The sequence below is a fragment of the Barbus barbus genome (assembly GCF_936440315.1).
Source record: "Barbus barbus genome assembly, chromosome: 34".
NCBI lineage: Eukaryota > Metazoa > Chordata > Actinopteri > Cypriniformes > Cyprinidae > Barbus > Barbus barbus.
The window spans coordinates 22,472,301-22,494,814 of record NC_136762.1 but is presented as its reverse complement, the minus strand read 5'-3'; the positions used below and the strand labels follow the sequence as shown (position 1 = coordinate 22,494,814).

Below are 22,514 nucleotides of genomic sequence, written 5' to 3'. Positions count from 1 at the left end.
GTTTAGTTTATCTTCCTCCTACTCTCAATACATTGTACATGTTCAGACTTCCTTAAAAGAAAAAAATTGTCAAGATTGATTAGTGTTTTTGAGTTAATGAGCCACATCAGTACAATGCAACAACAACAAATTGTTTTGAATGGATGAACACAGCCAGAAAAATGACATATTCCTACAATGTAAATAAACTTCTTCAGTATGTTTTGAATTCAGTTTAAATTACATAACATGTTTTTGATGAAGCCCACACAGATTGTAGATTATTCAGACTTTTACTATTACTCATACATAGGGATAGTCATTTGAACAAACCTCTAACCATAAATGCTAAATACTACTAAAATGAATGTTACCTCAAATTGCGTGTTGAAGAGGTGATTAGACGCATATAATCAACCTGAACCATATCTAGAGACCTGAAAATCACAGATAGAGACTAACTAACTTAGGCCAGTATGCATCCACCCAGACGACCCTAGGCACAACTCATAACACCTCCATGGAAACAAGCCACAACACTTTAGCATCATGATGGCCATTTTTGAGCTGACATATTTATGACATAATTATGTGAATGTAAATAAAATGAACTCGGTGCATATTGCAGTCCCAAATGGATGTTAAACAGTGCATGCAGCAATGGCATTTGTGTGAAACAGCTTACAGTGAGCAGCCACATCATTAAAACCACCAACAGGTTGTATGATTGTATTGTTATAATGGCACCTATCAAGGGCAGAAAGTGAACAGTCAGTTCTTGAATTTCATTTGTTGAAAAAATGGGCAGGCGCAAAGATCAGAGTGACTTTGACAAAGGCCAAATAGAGATGGCTAGATGACTGGGCCACTTAAGTGGAGGCAGTGTTATGCTCTGGGCAATGTTCTGCTGGAAAACCTTAGGTCCTAGCATTCATGTGGATGTTACTTTTACACGTACCGCCTATTTAAAGATTGTTGCAGACCATGTACATCCCTTCATGGTAGTGGTATTTCCTGATGGCAGTGGCCTCGTTCAGAAGAATAATACACTCTGCTATACTGTAAAAATCGTTCAGAAATGGTTTGAGGAACATGAAGAAGAGTTCAAGATGTAGCCTTGACTTTTAAATTTCCGAAAGATCTCAATATGATTGAGCATCTATGGGATATTCCGGACCAACAAAGGCCTCCTGTAGCGAATCCATGCATTTTAGTAAGAAAAGTATCCATATTACAAACGTAATAAACTGTGGTACACGGAAGCCGTTCTGGCAGATGACGTAGGACGTCGGCATTGCGTGATTAGTGACGAACGCAGAGTTGAACGGTAAGTTGTTTTCTTAATTTGCGGGTGTTTTTTCTATTTCCAGCGTGTTGAGCTCTCTCGGCCACCGTAGAGCAGAGGTCCCCAACCACCGGGTCGCGACCCACTACCGGGCCGTGGAAAAATTCCTACCGGGTCGCAAGAAAGTTCTGGGGAAAATGTGTATAGATATGACACTGTTTTTTATTGTGCATAAATGATTGTTCTAATTAATCTGTATACTCGTTGTATGCGATTTGATATGGAGTAGCAATTTGACGATTTCTTGTTAAATAGTAAATAAAAGATTGCTCTGATCTGTCATATAGGCTATTAGGGCTTAAATGGATCGCAGTTGATCCGTGATATACGGACCAGGTCCAGACCCCACCGTTCGGCATGTGATTCGCAGATTAATTTGCCAATTTACAATTTTTTCAAGCTATTAAATTTTTTTTAAATATTACAATTTGATTCCTCTTTCATGTATCTCTGCGTTTAAGATACATATGCATGGGCGTTTGTGGTTACATCAGAATACTGGAAATATTTCTGTTTTAAACCACGAAGGCGAGCCAATGGATATCACACAAGCAGCGTGCAAACTTTGCGCAATAGTTATGCCGGTGAACGTCTTAACTTCAGTCGTACAGAAAGTGAAAGTAAAAAAAACTGACACTAACGCTGCATTAATAGCGCATATTCTCTTAGAGACGACAAGAGACAAATCTACTTCAGCGTGCTGATAACCATATGAATAGACCTGTTTTAAAGACCCCATCCACAAAAGACCCCCCCCGGTCACGAATTAGAATCTCAAAACAAGGATTTGTAAAGAAAAATGTTGGAGGATTTCGATATAAGCCAAGAGGAGACCTTTGCTTTGCTAAAGTAAGGAAAATTTGCTTCCTTTGCTCCTGTAAACAAACTTGCGAGACTAGCATATCTCAGATGTGCTGCGCCAGAACGGCTTCAGCGTACGACAGTCAGCGGAAGTGAGAAAAAAGTTATTATTATGTTTGAAATATGGAGGTTTTTCTTACGTGGGGATTGGCTACAGGAGGCCTTTATTCATGCCCCGGAGCCATGCTAGGCATGTTTTATTATGGATGCGGGCACTTTATTTGACGTTTTGGACAGTTAAACAGAAACACCCACCCTCTGCAATGAGAACGCTTGGAATAGCCAGGACAATATTTAATATAACTCTGATTGGATTCATCTGAAAGAAGGAAGTCATATACACCTAGGATGCCTCGAGGGTGAGTAAAACACAGGCTAATTTTCATTTTTGGGTGAACTAACCCTTTAAGCTGCATACGTGTAAATGAACAAAGTTCTACTCTTTACACTGAAACAGATTTCTTTAATTAAATTGGAACCTTTGATTTGATATTTAGAATTTTCATAATATATATATTGCTATTTCAGTTTTAATTGAAGTAATTGTGCCACCACATTTGTTTATTTTAATGGGAAACCCTGCTTTAGACAAAGTAAATATTTAGTGTCACATTCTTCCAAAGTTATGCAGTTGTCATATTGCATCTCATTTCCTTGTCGGTACTACCTTTGCTGACAATCGCAGTACCATCATGCACTTAAACGGGCTTGCACATTTCTTTGTGTTTCTGTGTTTTTTTCCTCACACTTTTGTTTTTTTTTGTTCTCTCTCTCTCTTTCTCTCTCTCTCTCTCTCTTTCTCTTTGTGTTTGTGTGCCCCTGTCTTTTGTTCTGCACTCTCACTCCCCCTTTTTATCTATGGGAGTCCAAGGCCGGAGGAGAAAGAGTGAGAGGACAGGGCCTCCAGAGTTCCTGGAATCCATGCCAAACTTCTACATCCCTCCTCTCCTCCCTTTTTCTCTGGCTGCTACGGTCACTACTGTTTAGTCTGCACAGAGCCTTTCTCAGCCCGTAGATCAAAACACAGCCATGTTTCCTAAGTGCAAACGGGGCCCTCCATTGTTTTTGTCTGTGTGTGTGACCCTGGGTGTCTCTAATGTAAAGTATTTTTCTCTTGCTGATTTCAGTGGCTGTTCCAAAGGTCTTGCAATGTCTGTTTTGTTTCGTGGCCCATTTAATCTTATTTATACTAGAGATGCACAAAATTACATTTTTTATTAGTTTTTTTAAATAAACTAGAATATTGTTTTTGAAAAACATCTCATTATAAATGGCATTCATACAGAAAGATCCTTTTTGCCTGCAGAGCTTGTATTTACATCGACTAATGAGCTAACAGGGCCATGCTAACCAGACAAACCATGATCTCTTGAATTCATATTTAATTCTTATTCTTTGTTTTCATTCTCTCAGGTACACACTGGATGAGTTTGGAACGGCTCGGCGGTCTGCTGTGGTCCGAGGCTTTATCGATGCCCTGACGCGTGAAGGACCAGGCGGCACCCCGAGACCCATAGAGATGCACTCTCATGATCCGATGAGGTAGAGTCTATGACAAGTGCACATCCCAACCCTCCTACCCAATAATTCCATTCAAAAGCTTGCGGAAAGACAATGGATGACATTTTCTCTTCTGCGCGCTAAAAATAATCACTTCAAACCGCTATAATTGGGGGGTCATTTTGAGGGTCACACTGTTGTTAGCAGCTAAAAGCCTCTCCATTGCTGATTAACGTCTTCACACGCAGAGCTGCCATGCTCTCTCTATGTGCTGCATTTCCCGAAGCTGAAAATCCAATTCAGTGTCTAAGCACATTAAACCCAACCTGATTCTTGCAGGGAAGTGCTTCCTCTTTCAGAGAATTACTAAGTGCAGGTTCAACGAAAGGTCGGCTGTTGAGATCTATGGATTGTCGCACGCGCTCCAGGCCAGCACCCTGTCAAGCTTTCGAACGCCCTCCTCCCGCATCCCGTTTGGAACCTGAGGAGAGAACATGAGGTTCTTGGCAGAACGTCGATAAAAGTGGGAAGCGGTGGTTCTCAGAACAGAACTCTTTCCCCTGCTGTCTGGTATTAAAGGATATGAAGCCGACTTAATGATAGCTGACTGTGTGATGGCCTCAAATCTCAGGAAATCTATAACTCTATTAGATGTAACTACAAATTTAGAAGACACTCCAAATAATTATTCATCTAGCCATTCAGTTCCTGACTGTGCAATTCAGCACCAAGCTGCTTTTTAATGATGTTTCCATCACATAATATGCTCAAAATATACGCTATCTGATGCGTACTTCGTGTACTTCATTCACAGGCACTCAACACATGCACTAAAGTTCAAAATAGCTTTGTATTTGATTAAACCAGAGTTGAAAGTATCTTTTAGTTCCCTCACACAAGCACTCTTAAGGGAAGTCGTGGCCTTATGGTTAGAGAGTCGGACTTGTAACCTAAAGGTTTCAAGTTCGAGTCTAAGGTCTGGCAGGTACATTCACTCCCTCATGACTGTCATTGAGTCTCTGCTCAGTTGGCTTTTTGGCCATTTGAGCATGTTGATCAGCAGTTGCATGTTGAGCAGTGTGTATTTTATGTATGGGTTCCCATGCATTTTTATCTTTGTTTATGCTTATATATACAATCATCCAACCAGGTATGTTGGGGAAATGTTGGCTTGGCTCCACCAAGCTACAGCCTCAGAGAAGGAGCACCTGGAAGCCTTGCTCAAGCAAGTTACCGTGCAAGGTACATGTCATTTCACCTAAATCTAATACTGCACAAACACAGTGTATACACTGCTTTTCTAGTTCAGAACTAGTTTACTTTCATTATGAACAAATCTGTCTACGTTTGGATGTCACATTTGACTGGTGCCCTATTTTTGTATCACTTAACTTTTTTCTGTGCATCTAAAGATTAAATAAATGTCAGTTGATTGTTATAGATTTAATCTGGATTTTAAATATGTTTTGGTACATATTTAATTGCGTTATTTAAGTTTAACTGAAAATTATTTCACTTATTGAAAGTCAGTTTTTACATCAATGGATGCATTCACCCACTGTACAGTTGTGCAGTGATGAACCTTCATTCATCTTCGGAACAAAAATTTAAATATTTTTAATGAAATCCAAGAGCTTTTTGACACTCAATAGACAGCAATGTAAGTGAAATGTTCCCAGGCCCAGAAAATTGTGTGCAAAGAAAACTAATTTATTCACACTTTAATTTATTAGACTTTATTCAACTATTTTTCTCCCCCAGGTTACCATCTTCCACTATTATCGAGAGTACCACGACACATGCACTGCACCTTTCTTACGAGCAGAGGAAGTCACTCGGAGGAGAAAAACTTGTTGAATAAAGTCTTTTTTTGTTTTCTTTGTGTGCAAAAAGTATTCTCATAGCTTCGTAAAATTACGGTTGAACCACTGATGTTACATGGACTATTTTACTGATGTCCTTACTACGTTTCTGGGCCTGGGAACATTTCGGTTGCATTGCTGTCTATGGAGGGTTAGAAAGCTCTTGGATTTTATCAAAAATATCTTAATTTCTGTTCTAAAGATGAATGAAGGTCTTGCGTGTTTGGAACGACATGAAGGTAATTAATGACAGAATTTTTATTTTTAGGTGAACTAGCCCTTTAAGACCATACACATTTTAGAACTGGTTAAAACCATGTTGGGGGTTTACTTGTTTTTCTGAATGTAGTTGAGTTGTAGATAAATCTGTTCTGCTGTGTTTGTGTAGGGGTTGAAGAAAACATGCAGGAAGTAGTTGGCCACATCACTGAAGGAGTGTGCAGACCACTCAAGGTGAGATGCAAACAGTGAAGCTGTGGCATAGTTGGTTAATAATTGTGCTTTAGTGCTCAAATGGGCAGCCCAAGTTTAAATTCTGCTTGCAACATATCTCAGTCCCATAAACTCCTTGATATTTTTTTTATTAATCAATTTTTTGTGCTTTCCATGGGACTGTAGTATAATATGTGAATGATTAATATTTTAACAAACTCTTAACTTACTCGACAGTGAATAATGAAAACAGAATTGTTGATTTTTTATTTTTTTTTAATTCTTCTACCAGGTGCGAATTGAGCAGGTGATCATTGCAGAGCCAGGTGCTGTTCTTCTGTATAAACTCTCCAACCTGCTCAAGTTCTATCACCACACCATCAGGTACACAAACATCTTTGTGAATTACTTTATTGGATTTATTGTCTTTATTTTATTCTACATTTGATGGAAGACAAATTGTTCTTTTTTTTTTTTTTACTGAAGAACAGATCCAAAAATATAGATCCAGTTTTAGGTATAGCCTATTGCAAGATGCTGCAGTTTTTCTTTATGCATAAGTCTCTCTCTCAGTGGCATTATGGGTACCAGTGTTTCCTCTCTGTTGATGACCATCGATGAGATGCACATGCTCAGTAAGAAGATGTTCTTCAATAGTCTTAGTCTCCACGCCAGTCGCCTCATGGATAAAGTAAGTACTTTTCAATGCTGTTTTTGTTAAATAAAACTAGAACTTTGGGCTAATTGAAATAAAGCTAGTATAAAATAAAATGTAAATATTAAACAAAAAGCTTAAACTTAAAAAGTTAAACAAATTACAAATTTTGCCTTGGCAACTAACTAAAATATGTAAGTTCAAGTACCAAAATCACTAAAGCATTAAAATAAATTAAACTCATATATAGATAATTACAAAAAACAGAAACTGACACAAAAGCACATAACAAGATTACTGAAACTTAATATATAAAAAAACAAATCAAAATATTTATAAATACTATAAAAGTATTCAAACAATACTTAAATATCTCTCACTCATCCCAATTTTTTTTTTTTTCAAATCTCTCCTTTTGTTCTAATGTTCCCACATATCTGAAAAGGTGTAAAAAATTTAGATTTTTTTTTTGAACTCTTATTTTAGTAAACCAGCAAACAATGCCTTTACCAGCCCCAAAAAAACACTTTAGTAACTGTCTAAAAACAACCCAGAATACACTAGCATTGAAGCGATCTAACACAACATCCTTCTTCTATACCTCTGTAGTGATCAACATAACAAATGTGCGCAAATGTGCCTCACAGTCATTCATCAGTTGGATTTGGTTTTTACCAGGCTGAAAAAACACATTCTCTCACCAGGGATTTTAAATTATCCCCCAAATATCCTTGAACACGAACAGGCTAGTTAAAAAAACAAAACAAAAAGAAAACAGCACTTCATTGATAAGTGGATCAATAACCAGACCAAGATGGCCTCTGCTCTACGCTTCTGACAGAATTATCGCCTTAGCAGCACACTAATCAAATCACCTCAGGCTTAGGACGTTACGTATCACTCCCTGACGTTGCTCGGTGCCGTTGAGCGTCTCGCTGTGAGACATGCCTGGCTTGATTTTGAGGGTCTTGAACCATAAATACCTCTCTTAAAAGTCAGAATGTATGGAGTTAAAAACATGTTGTCAGGGTGTCGGTGACATAAATGCTCTTTTTGTGTCTTTTTTTTTAAAAAATGCACTTTATACGCTGTGATATTAATATATCTCACAATGGAAATTTATACACTATATATTACTTTTTTTTTTTTAAACAAGATTTTTAAAAGACTTCTTGCTTTCTTGTTTTCTCAGGTAGAGCTTCCACCTCCTGATCTGGGTCCCACTGCCTCCCTTACTCAGACTCTGTCTCTCCTTAGGGAGGTTTTGGCCTCCCATGATTCATCAGTTTTGCTTCTTGATGCCCGTCAGGCTGACTTTGCACAGGTGACTTCATGTTTTTTGGCAAAATCCAGTGTGTTTCCACCTTTTAGTGACTGGAATGTGGCTGATATAAAGAAAATATTAAAAAGAAATACTTGTTTCTGTTTTGTTTTGTTTGTCAACTGTATTTATTATACATTTATTAAATGATTTTGTAGAAGAAGTTACTTTTTTCATGCAAGAAATGGATCAGTTGTCTTAATATTTTTGTATTTATGTTTATACGTTTGCAATAATATCAACTACACTAGTAGACTGATAATATTATACACTAGTTTTGTTTAGTTTTTTTTTGCTTTTTGTTAATCCCATCATCCTCAATGCTGTTTCTCAGGTATTGTCCTGCATCCTTGACCCATTGCTGCAGCTGTGCACGGTATCAGCCAGTAACCTGAGCACAGCAGATATGGCCACCTACATGGTGAACTCCCTATACATGATGAAGACCACATTGGCGCTCTTTGAGTTCACAGACAAACGCTTAGAAATGCTGGAGTTTCAGGTGTTACATTATAAAATTATAAATTATATGATTATGTAGATAAGTTAAAATTGTGATGAGTCAAGCTGAGTTAAAATGTAATACATTTGTATTTATTTTTATTGGCCACTTACTCTAGATTGAGGCTCACCTGGACACTCTAATCAATGAGCAGGCGTCTTTCGTGCTGACCAGAGCTGGGCTTTGTCACATCTACAGCTGTGTCCAACAGCACCCGCAGAGCAGGTGAGATTGAATGCAAAAACCGCTTAGGATTAGGTAAGAAAAAACTTTTCTTGAATAGAAAGGTATGCTAGGGATGTGCGATCCAATATTCAGTATCGGTATCAGTCCAATATTAAAAATCTAGTACTATGTGTTATGGTTGTTACTGTCATGCTCTAAAAAGAGCAAAAAGCTATTATAAAAGAACAATTATATTCTAGCTCTTTTGAAGACTTTCTGAACTGATTTGAGCTAAATAATGGTAATGTTATCTTATAGAGCTCCATAGTAGTAATTCCATTATTGATTATGCTATTTTCAATTTTAACACACATTAAGAGTGAATTTTTTTTTTTTCAATGGTTGTTGTCCACACTGGAAAACGCACTGTAACTAAAGCACAATAAACACATTTTGCTTTTCCCAAGTCCCATATTTACACAATATTAAATATTTACAAATTATATAATATAGAGGAATCCATACTCTGGTCTCATGAGACCAAGCCAGTCATTTTTGGATCTAACCATCCAAAATGGTATGGCATCGCTAGGAGAGGAGTATAGTGAGAACTGCCTGGTTCCCAAAGTGAAGTTCAGTGGTCATGACGTTCTTATACAGGGATTTATGAGTGCTGAAGATGTCGGGGGAGTTGTGCTTTATCAGTGGTGTCATGAATTCACACACCAGTGTGTGATGTAATAGAAAAACAGTAGATGCTACCCTCTCCTCATTCCATGTGTTGTTGATTTTTCAACATGACAAGGACTGTATACAGTGCATCCTCCCAAGGTGAAAATCCTTCAGTGTAGAGTCAGAGCAGTTATGTACTTAAAGTTATGTAGGACATATTAAGTACTAGATAGACAGACAGACAGACAGACAGACAGATAGATAGATAGATAGATAGATAGATAGATAGATAGATAGATAGATAGATAGATAGATAGATAGATAGATAGATAGATAGATAGATAGATAGATAGATAGATAGATAGATAGATAGATAGAGCTTGAACTGGCTGCTGTAATACAGTGTTTGACACATGCTAAAATCCAGACAACTCTCCTTCTCTCTTTTTGCTCAGTCGCCCGCTCTAAAACTGCAGAAGTTTCCCAGCGTTACGGGAATTATATGAATTATTCAGTTTGACAAGACCCAAAAATAAAGCTTTTAAAGAAATTATCTCCACAGAGCAGCTCATTTACTATTATTATCAGTTATATTAGTGCTGCTTTTATCACGGCCTGAACATTTAGTGTTTTTCGCTTCTTATCAAGGGCACAAGAGCAAATGCGTGTTACAAAAGAGAAAGTTTCATCTGACTCAATTAATATCCTTATTGAATAATCAAAGCTGATTTAAATTTCAGCTATATCTTGTCATTTAATGTGAATGTAAATTGTAAAGTCTTCAAGTTGTCTAATGAACAATATTACATGGTGAAATAATTAATTTCCAGAATTGTTTTCGGTCATTACTTTTATTACATTATTTTAAGTTTCATTCACATATGAAAGGTTAATAATAAAAATATATAATTATTACTTATAATTGTAATTATTTATTGAACAGCTGCTCTTGCTGCTGTTTTGTAAAAGCAAGAAGCTATGAGAGGCTATTTGTTGTTGTTATTATTACTATTATTATTTTACCACAGTTAAGGGGATGAAGATGAGAAAGATGCAGAATGATGTGGCTTATTACTTTAATAGTATTTTGAAGTTTATGACAACTTCTGACAGTTCAATCTTTGAGCTCTCATTTGCAAAACACTATTTGTGGCCATCTTTCCCCTTTCATATCACCTCCATCACACATGCACACACTAATAGCGCACATTACTTCCTTATTATCTTTCTCTCATTTCACAGGAATAGTCTCTATTGTTTATATGTCTCCTGTTTGGACCTTACTACCATGGTTACCCTACGGTTAGAGGCTCATTAATAAAATCACATAGTGCAGATTTTCACTCAAATTCATCACATGGCAGGAAATGGCCTGGGACTGAAAAAGAACACAAAATAGAGCTTATTCTGTAAACACGATTACCTTTCCACATCTGTGTCCACATTTACAGCAGCCTGTGCATTTACAGATTAGACAGATTAGACTAATTATTTATTTTTGTTTTGTTGTTGTTCATTAATGATTTGGCTTCGCACAGCTTATGTTCAGGGCATTCAGCATCTCTCTAAAATTGCATGGCGTATTATACAGTGTTAAAATTGATTTTTGTTGTAAATGAAACAAAGATTATTGGAATAAGTTACTTGCCATTTCTAAGAACAATGAATGGCTCTCATGAGCTGTTTTTTAATGAATCAGAAACATACATTGGAACTTATGTAGTCTGATTTTTTCATTTTAGTGAAAGAGTGGAGCCAGCGTAATCTGAGTGAATGTTTCTGAATCTGTTTGTTTGAGCCAATCTAATACATACTGTACAGTGCAGCCCGTGTGGGCTGATTCTCAAAATAAATGACTCATATGATCCAATCTTTTTTAGTGATTCAGAAACATACTGCTCAACCAGTGTAGTCTGATTCTCGAATGAATTAATTTTATGAGCTGATTCTTTTGAGTAAATCAGAAACATACAGTGCAGCCAGTGTAGAAGTGGCACGAATGAGGCAGTTCTTTTTAATGAATCAAACATATAAAGCGCAACCAATGTAGTCCATTTCTCAAACGAACGACTCTTAGAACTTATTTTCACTTTTAAGGCTCTTGCACACTGAGTCCGAAATTTTTGTGCACGTTTTTTTTTTTTTTTTTTTTTTTTTGTATTCGTCATCCTTTCCTATCAAAATGCTTGCTACGGATGCGAAAACGCAGAAAATCGAACCTGATCCAAATTTTGATACACATAGATTGACACAACATGAGGTTGTATTTAATTTTTAACGTGTGAATATTTCGGACAAGAATTTCGACTAGTGTGCAAAGACCTTTAGACATTTATTTTAGAGAATCAGAAACACAGTGAGACCAGTCTAGTCAGATTCTCAAATGAATGATTCTTCTGCTAATGAACTAGTACAAATGAGCCCGTTCTCTTTTATGAATCACTTAAAGCAACTTGTAAATTGAATTTCAAAATTAAAAATGTACTACTTTCATCATGACTTGAATTGTTACTGTTTTATGTTGTTCCTACGGCTTGTGAAACATACTCACTTTTATGGGCGTTGGAGTTTACAACCCCACAACTTTGTGACTCTTTTGGACATGTACAGGCACTTTAAGCAAGGTGTTATATTACAGACGACAGGCAAGAATGCAGAAGCATTGAAAGTAAGCACAGGTTTGTGTGTGGGTCTTGGCAGAGGAGTGCAGTCTGGGCATTTCCACGCCTGTCCTCATCACACACCCCCGTAAAAGGCTGGTGTGTGACTAAGCGTCTTTGGACACCTGCTGTCCACAGCACAGGGCACAACTGTCTCGCCTACTGCATCAATGTCTTATATGTCCACTCATGCTGTTAATTACGGCCTGTCTCGCTTTATATGGCTCATGCTGCCCACAACAGACATGATTCATGAATTTGGCCCTCAAAAGCCAACTTTGTTATGTTGATGGCATCGTTTTAAAATTGTTATGACCCTTCAAATTGTGTGTACAATAAATGGACCACTTGACACTAAATGAAGATCCTGTTGATGTTTGACACTCATAATGAATCTTTGTCCTCTGTACATTAAACTGTTGCAGTAGCATGTTAGGCACAATGTGAAGTTCCTAAAACCATAATCAGAATTATTATTTTTATAATAAAGCACCCGGCCTTCACGAGATGTTGTGCATTACAGCACTTCAAAATGTCTAAAACTTAATTGTAGTAAAAAACAGTGTAATAAATGTCCCGTCATAGTTTATTGCTGTTATTAAGTGGTGGAAAAAGCAATATATTAATAAACAAAGTTGATAATTATTTTAATGTTATGGCTGTTAACTAATAAATGGCCAAGATTATGTATGATATATGTTCATTACTATTTTGTCTAAATAAAACATAAAAATAGATATAAATAAATTGTTTTAAATGCTGCAAGTATTTTAGGCATCACAAATATATATATACACACATACACATACACACGTGGTCAGAATTATTGGCACCCTTGGTAAATATGATCAAAGAAGGCTCTGAAAATAAACCTGCATTCTTAATCCTTTTGATCTTTTATTTTAAAAGAAATCACAAAAATCTAACCTTTCATTGAACTAAAATAATCGAAAATGGGGGAAAATCTCATCATGAAATGTTTTTCTCAAATACACGTTGGGCACAATTATTGGTACCCCTAGAAATTCTTCCGAGTAAAATTTCTCTGAAGTATATTCCCATTCATATTCACAATTTTGAGCACTCCAGTACGATTATGAACATGAAATTATCCAGCTATGGCTTCCTGTTTCACAGAAATATAAATAGGAGGTAAAACAAAGCCCTTAATCATCATCACAATGAGAAAAACCAAAGAATATGTTTCTGATGTGCAGCAAAAGATAACTGAGCTTCACAAATTACTGAAGTGGCTTTAAGAAAAGAGCTAGAGCAGTGAAAATTCCCATTTCCACCATCAGGGCAATAATTAAGAATTTCCAATCAACAGAAAATGTTACGAAACTGCCTGGAAGAGGATGTGTGTCTATATCGTCCTAATGCACGGTGAGGAGGAGAGTTTGAGTGGCTAAAGACTCTCCAAGGACCACAGCTGGAGAACTGCAGAAAACAGTTGAGTCTCGGGGTCAGAAAACCTTAAAAAAATTGTCAAATAGCACCGACATCACCACATGTTGTTCGGGAGGGTTTCAAGAAAAATTCTCCTAGCTCATCCAGAAACAAACTCCAGCATATTCAGTTATCAGACATGACTGGAACTTCAAATGGGACTGGCTTCTATGGTCAGATGAAACTAAAAAATTTGCTTTTTAGCAGCAAACACTCAAGATGGGTTTGGTGAAGACAGGGATAAAAAAGTACACCATGTGTACAATAAAATATACTGTTGTATTTTTTATGTTGAGGGCCTATATTTCTGCTGGAGGTCCTGGACATCTTGTTTATACACATGGCATCACTGATTCTATCAAATACCAACAGATAAAAAAAAAAAAAAAAAATCAATAAGTGACTGACTCTGTTAGAAATATTAAAGGCTATGCTTTGATCTTCCAACCATACAATAATCCAAACACACACTTCAAAAGCAACACAAAAATGAGTCGTCTGACCTGAATCCTGTAGAAAATGAGTGGGGTGAACTGAAGAGAAGAAGCACCAACATGGAGCTGTGAATCTGAAGGATCTGGAGTGATTCTGGATGAAGGAATGGTCTCTGATCTCTTGTCAGGTGTTCTCTAACCTCATCAGGCATTATAGGAGAAAATGTAGAGCTGTTAAACTGGCAAATGGAGGTGTCAAAAATTATTGAATAAAAGGGTGCCGTTAATTGTGGCCAATGTGTATTAGAGAAAAACATTTATTTCATAATGATATTTTCCCCCATTTTAAATTCTTATTATCCTATGAAAGGTTAGATTTTTGTGATTTTTTTTTTTTAAATAAAAGATCAAAAGGATTAACAATGCAGTTTAATTTTCACAGCCTACTTTTATCATATTTATCAAGGGTACCAACAATTCTGACCACGTGTGTATATCCAGTATTGGCTGATAAATAAAATAAAAAAAATAAAAACCTCTCTAGTATAGTCACATAATATGGCCCAATATTTTTCCAATATATTGAACGTTCCTAGACCGAAGACAACAATGAATAATAAGTAATACAATTTATGATTAATGCTAATCATATCGAACAGTCCTACTACCAAGTAATCTAGTTAGCATTAGCATAAAGGTGTGCTCACATTAGCAAATATTGGCAAATTTTGCTAGCAAAAATAGTGCCATTAGAGAGTTAATAATTGCTGCATTACAAAATGTCAACTCAGTTCTTTTCAGTAATTTTTTTTGGTCTCTTCAAGTGTCACATGGCAGCTACGAATTTGGTTAAAATGTGAAATCTCTCACCTCGTGTGTTTACAAGCTGTTGCACCTATTCTTTCTCTTGTTTGTTTGTGTTATATCTGTGCCGCAGGCTGTCTCAGTTTGCGGAGCTGAAGAAAATAATTTGTGTATTCGTCACTTATGGTTTGCTGTGTTCTCCCTCCTAGGGTCCCTTGGCCAACCTCCCTGGAATGGACAGCACATCTTTAAAAACAGCCATGGTGAGACCTGTTTCTTTAGTTCTACTTGAATAGGACTACTTTTTCTTCAGAAGGTCAGATAAATTAATGTTTTCAGATGAAATTTATGATTTATGATTTTGTTTTTATATATATTTTTTTTAATCTGGTTTGAATTCAAAATGTCTGTGTTATCCTCACACAACCTGCTGAACTGGTTAAATCTAACTGATTTTAGATCATTGTGGTTTTGACCTTTTTACCACCTTTCTAGGTGAAATCATATTTCACATAAATTTTTAGATGAAATCACAGGCGTCCTTTGTTAAAAATTCTAAATAAAAACAAATCCCTTCCGGATAGTACTTAGTGTTATCAAGCCTTTTCTTCACATTCTTGTTTTATCTGTTTTACTCACAGGTCCAGTTTGACCGTTATTTGTCCTCTCCTGATACACTTGTGATGCCGCAACTCAACTTTCTGCTCAGTGCTGCTATCAAGTATGAGTCAGCTCACATTTAGCACACACATTCTGCTTATAATAAAGCCAGTTGCAAAGAACATATAGCATTTTGTTTCAAAACACAATTTTACAATTACACACTTTTGCTCTTTTATAAACAAAGAGCTCAAGAATGATGGAAAATAGAAAGTTCACAAAAAATGTTATGTCAATTCAAACCTGTATAACTTTCTTTCTTTTGTGGAAATCAAAAGTAGATGCAAAATCTCTAAGCTGCTCTCCTCCATACAATGAAAATAAAGTAGGACTGGGGATATTAACCTATAAAATTGACAAAAAAAGCCCATAATACTGTAGATATCCATCAGAGGCAATTTATATACAGTATATAAGTACAATTTCAAAACAGCATGTTTAATTCTAAGTCTGAGAGGGAAGAAATCATTCATGAAAACCTCAGTGTAACACTTTACAATAATATTTCCAAATACACTACAGTTCAAAAGTTTGGAGTCAATAAGAAACTTTAAGAATTGCATTCTTTTATTTAGTATTAAATTGATCAAAAGTGACAGTAAAGACGTTAATGATGTTGTAAAAAGAAAAAAGTCAGATAAATGATGTGCTTTTGAACATTCTATTCATCAAAGAATCATGAAAGGTTTTTCTACAAAAAAATATTAAGTTGCACAACTGTTTTCAACATATTCTTTTCAGAATGTTTTTTGAGTTCCATATCAGCATATTAGAATTATTTCTAAAAATTCCACTTTGCCATTTCTGGAATAAATGAGACTTTAAAATAAATTAAAATAGGAGAGTTAAACTGTATTCGTGATCAAATAAATGTAGCCTTGGTAACTATAAGACACTTGTTTCAGAAACATGTAAAAATCTTTACCGACCCCAAACTTTTGAATGGTAGTGTAAATTAACAATAAAAATATATATATTTTTATTGGTATTTTACACTTAAATTTAAGTTCATCTTAAGTGGAACTGGCAATTTCAGTCTATTGCTAGCGTAGAATATTGCCCCTTTAAAATGTTGTATTTTTTGTAAAAGTACACATCACATTTTCAATCCTCAAATACAATTTAACTGAACAACATTTCAGTTCTTGTCTCAATTTTTTGTCACATGCATTTGTTTACTAGCTATCATTTAGCTAGCTACATGATTTCTTATTACTCATCCAACCTAAATAAATAAGGTTTTTGTCTGTAAAATCGATCCTGCCGTCATTGCATTAACGAAGCGTTGATGAGCATGAGAGGTTTCTCGTGCATTTGTCATGGTTCTTGTTTCCCCCTCTTCCTTGTAGTTGGTGCTTTTAGCATCAGCACATCAGTGTGATGTTGCTATTTGAGTGGTAGAGAGCCGCACACACTGAGTCACATTGTTACTGGGAAATGTAACAGGCTTGAGGAGCACTCACTGTCCCTCAGGTTAATGTTCTCTATTAATGGAGATGGACTCGTGCACAGGCTTGGCACAACTAATTAGCTCCTGGTCCATTTCTCTCTCTCTCTTTCTAGCTATCTCTCCCACACATAAACACGCCGCACGTGACGTGACTGAACTCTGCATGAGATACAAAGACAAACTAAATAGAGATGGATCCGTTTGCACACACATAATTTTGTCCTGTACATTTCATCTTAAAGAGATCAACCAAATATGAAAATTCTGCCATTATTTAATCAGCCTTGCATTGTTTTTTAACTTCATGAAGTAGTTTTTGCTGAAAATTTAGATGTTTGCCCACGTTTTCATGTCTGATTCATATAGGAATTGTTCTTTTGGGTCGGGTATAGTAGTGAATTGTTGGATCCAATTCACAAAACTCTTCTGAATGATTTGTTTGTGGATCTGACTGATCCTGTTATCAGATTTATCTTGATCCAGTTCCTCACTGATTAACAGCTCTCCAGAATGAAAGATTATCAGTGAGTAATGACTATTATTCACTGATAATAATTTATTTATTGTACAAACCCAGATGGCTTCCGAAGAAATATAGCAATATACACTCACCGGACACTTTTTAGGAACACCTGTTAAACTGCTGACTAATGCACAGACATGGTCAAGACAGTTTGCTGAAGTTTAAATTGAGCTTCAGAATGGAGAAGAAAGGTGACTTTGAGTGTTGCAACATTGTTGGTGCCAGGCAGGCTGGTTTGAAGATTTCAGAAACTGCTTGTCACGAGTCCGGGTCCTGTACTTCTCCCTGGCCCCACAGGAGGCCGCCATCTCCCGTTCTCCCGGACTCATCTCCCATATCACATACACCTGCCATATCACACACACCTGCCGCATCATCATCACACTCTGTACACCCACAGCTGTTCCCCATTTGTCACAGACTATTTAGTCTCCCCTCTCCCACCACTCGGTGTGGGTTCGTACTATATTTGTTACTTGTCTTGCCATGTTATCTACCATTGTCTTGAAGTGTTTGTTGTGCCGTGTTGGCCTCAGTTTATATTATTAAAAGCCTTACCTGCATTTGGACCCTGACCTCGTCTTTCCACGCCATTCCTGGGGGCGTACCGTGACAGAACGAACCCACCAATCATGGGTCCAGCAGGAAGGTTGCTTGGCATCCGCCAGGGAGACCGGAGCATTGAGGATTACGTCAGGGACTTCAGAGGATTGGCTCGGCAGACGGCGTTGGAGAAGACCTGCCTCATGGTCTTCTTTCACGGAGGCCTGGCCGAGCCCTTCAAAACCCTGATGCCCTACTGGGACCCCGAGGAGTCGCTGGAGAGTTACATTAACTTGGCTCTGTGGATGAGCGGCTCGGGCCTCAGGGTAGAGTTAGCGGCGGCGCCCGCGGATGTTGTCCCCGAGGCAGCGGAGCTCACTTCAGGCCTCTTCAAAGCGGCGACGCCCGCTGATGTTGTCCCCGAGGCAGCGGAGCTCACTTCAGGCTTCTTCAAAGCGGCGGCGCCCGCTGATGTTGTCCCCGAGGCAGCGGAGCTCACTTCAGGCTTCTTCAAAGCGGCGGCGCCCGCTGATGTTGTCTCCGAGGCAGCGGAGCTCACTTCAGGCTTCTTCAAAGCGGCGGCGCCCGCTGATGTTGTCCCCGAGGCAGCGGAGCTCACTTCAGGCTTCTTCAAAGCGGCGGCGCCCGCTGATGTTGTCTCCGAGGCAGCGGAGCTCACTTCAGGCTTCTTCAAAGCGGCGGCGCCCGCTGATGTTGTCCCCGAGGCAGCGGAGCTCACTTCAGACCCTCCCGAGAGCGCGTCGTTCGCTCACGAAGCTCCCGAGACAGCTGTGCTCGCTCCCGTTCCTCCCGAGAGCGCGGCTTTCGCTCACGAAGCTCCCGAGGCAGCTGTGCTCACTCACGTTCCTCCCGAGAGCGCGGCGTTCGCTCACGAAGCTCCCGAGGCAGCTGTGCTCATTCACGTTCCTCCCGAGAGCGCGGAGTTCGCTTCCGAAGCTCCCGAGACAGCTGTGCTCGCTCACGTTCCTCCCGAGACAGCTGTGCTCGCTCACGTTCCTCCCGAGACAGCTGTGCTCGCTTCCGTTCTTCCCGAGAGTGCGGCGTTCGCTCACGAAACTCCCGAGACAGCTGTGATCGCTCCCGTTCCTCCCGAGAGCGCGGCGTTCGCTCACGAAGCTCCCGAGACAGCTGGTCTCGCTCTCAGCGCTCCCGAGGCGGCGGTGCCTGCCTGGTTTGTTCCTCCGGTCCCACCCTGGCCGTTCGCTGGAGTTCCTGTCTGGCTGGAGTCTCCCTGGTCCAACCCTCCGAATCCGCCCCGGTCTCCTGCTCGGCCTCTGTCTCCACACGGACCTGGCCCGCCATCCCTCCCCCTGTTTCACCATCCCCCGGTTCCACCTCCCTCCAGACTTTTGCGGTTGGTGGAACGTCTGGAAGCCGTTCCTTAGGGGAGGGGTAGTGTCACGAGTCCGGGTCCTGTACTTCTCCCTGGCCCCACAGGAGGCCGCCATCTCCCGTTCTCCCGGACTCATCTCCCATATCACATACACCTGCCATATCACACACACCTGCCGCATCATCATCACACTCTGTACACCCACAGCTGTTCCCCATTTGTCACAGACTATTTAGTCTCCCCTCTCCCACCACTCGGTGTGGGTTCGTACTATATTTGTTACTTGTCTTGCCATGTTATCTACCATTGTCTTGAAGTGTTTGTTGTGCCGTGTTGGCCTCAGTTTATATTATTAAAAGCCTTACCTGCATTTGGACCCTGACCTCGTCTTTCCACGCCATTCCTGGGGGCGTACCGTGACACTGCTGATATGTGGGCAAAAATGGCTTGTTGATGTGAGAGTAGAATGGCCAGACTGGTTGATCTTATAGAAGAGCAACAGTAGCTCAAATAAACCTTCGGTACAACCGAGGTATGCAGAAGAGCATCTCTGAACGGACAACACGTTGAACCTTGAAGCAGATGGGCTACAGCAACAGAAGACAACACTAGGTGCCACTCCTGTCAGCTAAGAACAGGTAACTGAGACTATAGTTCACTCAGGCTCACCAAAATTGGACCGCAGAGGATTGTAAAAAGGTTGCCTGGACTGATGAGTCTCTATTTCTGTTGAGACATTTGACAACATGAAAGCGTGGATCCATCCTGTCTTGTATCGATGGTTCATGCTGGCGGTGGTGTAATTGTGTGGGGGATATTTTCTTGGCACACTTTGGGCCTCTTTGTACCAAATGAGCATTGTTTAACCAGCACAACCTGCACATAGTTGCTGACCATGTCCATCCCTTCATGATCAAATTCTGACTGCACCTCCTGACCCATCTTGTGATGGCTACTTCCATCAGGATGACACACCATGTCACAAAACTCAATCTCAACTGGCTTCTTGATGATGACAGTGAGTTCACTATATTCAAATAGCTTCAGCCACAGTCACCAGATCGCAATCCAATAAAGCACCTTTGGGATGTGGTGGAACTGGGGATCATGGATGTGCAGCAGACAAATCTGCAGCAACTGTGTGATGCTATCATGTTAAAATGGACTAAAATCTCTGAAAAATATTTCCAGCACCTTGCTTAATCTGTGGCATGAAGAATTAAGGCAGTTAAAAAGGCAATGCACCTTATAAAGTGGCCGGTGTGTAAAGTGAAGATGTATGAAATACATTTATAATTTATAATGTATTTCATGGTAATTCTATGGTGCTTTTGCATCCTTTATGAAGTTTGCAGTCGTTTTCATTGTAATCGCATGGAGAGCAGCATTTTGTGTTTCAATGGAATGTTTTGACTTGTTTGGTACAACTTGAGAGTGAATAAATGTCACATTTTATTTTTCATTTGATATGAGGCCTATTTATGTATGAGATAAAGGTTCACATGCAAGTTAATTGCTTATTTACCATTAAGACTGCAGTATTATACATATGCGTAGCTGTTTTAGCAGAAGTGCATCTGTAGAGGGCAGTGTTACAGTAGTCCTAAACTGAATCCAGATCAGTGTTTTGTGTGGCTCTACTGTATTTGCTCACTCATCCAGCAATATTCGGACCAGTTTATGTAGTTTTCAGTTAGGCGATTCATGTGTGATGTGTTTCCAAGAACCCAGATCAACGGAAGTACCCTCAAGAACCAAAACAGCACCAAGTTATGGCTACCGAAGTGTTCCTAGTCATTTATCTATGAAGTTGTTTTGATTCACTTAGTTTGCTCAGTCACAAAATGTAAAATACAGTTGTCAAGTTAGCCTTGACCGGTTTATTTACTAATTTACTAAAGGTTTCAACGGCTACTCGTTTTATTATTTGGGAAACTCTTGTGTCCGTCTAATATGATACATGAAAGTGTAGTTTGCTACAATAAATTCATGGTGTTGTCCATTTTATTTAATTACAGTGAAATCAACAGTGTGACATGAATACTGTAATGTGATCTGTATCTAATATAAGTTAACTCAAACTGAATGTGTAAAAATTTACACATTCAGTGTAAACAAAGTAATTTACACATTCAGTGTAAACAAAGTATTCAGAATGATTCTCTCTCTCACTTACAGGGAGCAGATCTTCAAACAGTCCACAGAGCTGGTGTGTCGTGCATATGGAGAGGTGTACAAAGGTGTCACCAACCCTACAAACGTCTATAAAGATGCAGAGTCTGTCCTGCACAGAACCCCACAGCAGGTACAGACCCTGCTGTCCTGAAATGTGCCGCACACACCCTACAAACTGTGACAAGCAAGGATTTGACTTCCACACTCAGTGTCCTGGGCCTGACACTGAATTCTGGCCACAAGACAAGACCATATTCAAATACTCGTCTGGTGATGGGAGGGGTTTATCATTGTTAATAGTTAATTATGTGAAATAAAGACACTCCAGTGATAATGAGTATATACAGAGTATATACACAGTCTTGATTTCTCAAATTCTGCTCTGCAGACGCTGCTGTTTGCCAGAGTAGAGGAGAGGACAGCTCACACTGAGAGAAAAATATTTATTTTTCCTTCCCATGTGAATGGAAATGCCCACTAGCAGGCCCAGGGAAGCAAACTATAGACCATTTCATTGCCACATACAGATTCACATGCACTGAAATATAAATACAGTCATTACATTACATACACAGGGGCTTTTTCGTTCACCGCCACATAGGCCTGATATGACTCAGCATCAGTCGGTAATCAGAAACAGCTCTGTCTTCTTTAAATCTTTTTTTTTTAACTGCATTAAAATACACACTTAAAAGTTCACAGACTTGTCTGTCTCACATTTTTTTCCCTCTCAGCCTCTTTTGAAAGAGATAGTTAAATGAAATTTTGCGGCCACCCAGCGGAGAAGTTGACCAATGGGGAGAAAGTCGAACGCATTCTCTCAGACAATGGTGCTTTCATGTCAGCGGCCCAATGGGCAGTCACGCCATCATTTAATTGCCGACAAAACGCCTGCCAGTGCTCGTTTGTCAACTAAATTTAGCAGAACACTGAAAAACAGTGGAGAAAAAAGCAGTATTACTCTCAGACTATTAATAGAAATTTGTACCAGTTCTGAAATGGAAGCAGACAGAATAGTAAGGCCTTGCAGAAGTGAAGGGTGACAGTTAAAGACCATTAGGATGTGAGGAGACTACTGTGAATTCAGTGTGTGAGACTCGCTGGGGGCCACATGGCCTCTCATCTGGTGGAATATTTTGAGCGTGTCACATGGCCGCATTAAAGGGAC

General features: G+C 39.0%; 1 pseudogene across 1 annotated transcript in view; it reads left to right on the top strand.

Moving 5' to 3' along the window:
• The window catches only part of LOC306854123 (conserved oligomeric Golgi complex subunit 6-like), a 48,995-nt pseudogene that overhangs the window by 14,570 nt on the left and 11,911 nt on the right, over positions 1–22,514 (top strand). The window contains exons 6-17 of the transcript in view: positions 3,599–3,727; positions 4,836–4,927; positions 5,936–6,000; positions 6,272–6,363; positions 6,553–6,670; positions 7,827–7,958; positions 8,290–8,457; positions 8,576–8,682; positions 14,851–14,904; positions 15,283–15,362; positions 21,350–21,476; positions 21,556–21,616. The product of the transcript in view is annotated as a conserved oligomeric Golgi complex subunit 6-like (transcript). The remainder of the gene's footprint in view (positions 1–3,598; positions 3,728–4,835; positions 4,928–5,935; positions 6,001–6,271; positions 6,364–6,552; positions 6,671–7,826; positions 7,959–8,289; positions 8,458–8,575; positions 8,683–14,850; positions 14,905–15,282; positions 15,363–21,349; positions 21,477–21,555; positions 21,617–22,514) is intronic.